The sequence below is a fragment of the Galeopterus variegatus genome, unplaced genomic scaffold (genome assembly GCF_000696425.1).
Source record: "Galeopterus variegatus unplaced genomic scaffold, G_variegatus-3.0.2 Scaffold3046, whole genome shotgun sequence".
NCBI classification, from domain to species: domain Eukaryota; kingdom Metazoa; phylum Chordata; class Mammalia; order Dermoptera; family Cynocephalidae; genus Galeopterus; species Galeopterus variegatus.
The window spans coordinates 223,807-225,223 of record NW_007729157.1 but is presented as its reverse complement, the minus strand read 5'-3'; positions in this window follow the sequence as shown (position 1 = coordinate 225,223).

The window sequence follows — 1,417 nt, the reverse complement described above, 5'->3', positions numbered from 1 at the left end:
CAAGGGTTAAGATCCCCTTACCGGTCATCTTTAAAAAAATAAATAAATAAATAAATAAAAAGTCTCATCCACAGTGCTGCACCTAAATGCTCAGTCTCCCTCAGTCCCTTATATGTCACCGTTTTGATGGATTTCTTGTGCATCCTTCCAATGTCTATACAAAACTCAGCAAAATTTATTCCCATCTTTTAACCTTTCTTCACACAAATTACCGTGCACTCCTTATCTGTTCTACATCTTTCTTATCTCACTGGACAAAGATCTTGAGGACTTTCCCTGCATTCTACCCACATCTTTGTAAATGACTTCTCCTTCCATTCCTCGTTTGAGTGTGGCATTTTTCTTTCCTCAAAAGGTGACGAATACGTTTCTGTTAGACAGGACGAATAAGCTCAGGAGATCTATTGTACAGCTTGGTGACGATAGCTAATGTGTTGAATACTTGAAAATTGCTAAGAAAGTAGACCTTTTTTATTTTTTCTAAAAGATGACCAGTAAGGGGATCTTAACCCTTGACTTGGTGTTGTCAGCANCACATTTTATCTATTCATCTATTGATGGGCACTTAGGTTAATTTTATATCTTGGCTGTTGTAAATAATTCTGCATTGAACATGGAGGTGGGGGAGGTGCAGACATCTCTTAGAGTCTGATTTGAATTATTTTGGTTGTATACCCAGAAGTGGGATTTCTGAGTTATATGGTGGTTCTACTTTTAATTTTTTTGTGGAACCTCCGTAGTATTTTCTACAGTGGCTGCACCATTCTACATTCCCACCAACAGTATGAAGTTTTCCAGTTTTCCATTCCCCTTCTACTTTTACCACTTTCTTTTCTTGCCAGAAATCTGCTGCACATACAAGAATACATTTAATAGTTGGCAAGTAACAAGGGATCACAATTTTGAGGTTAAATGATCGAGCAAGAAAGGAAACAGACAAACTCAGGATGCAGCACATTCTACAGGACAGTCACCTGTTTTGTGCAAGTCAATCACTGGCATTTAAAAAAAGAGAGAAAGAGTTGGGAGAGAGACCTTCTCTAGATTAAAGGAGACCTAGGAGATCTTACCAGCACGTGTAATAAGCATGCCTCCTTAGGATCCTGACTCAAACCAAAAAACTGGAAAAAGGCAGTTTTGAAACAACTAGGGAAATTTAAGCCTCATAATTAATATATAACTGTTAAACATGTAACACATCTGTGGGTTCAAGAAATCCAAATACTATTAATAGGTACACACTAAGAAGTCTCATGGGCTGGCTGGTTAGCTCAGTTGGTTAGAATGTGGTGTCACAACACTAAGGTCAAGTGTTCCAATCCCCACACTGGCCAGTCATTAAAAATAAAGTCTCTCGGGCCGGCCCGTGGCTCACTCAGGAGAGTGCGGTGCTGATAACACCAAGGCCCTGGGTTCG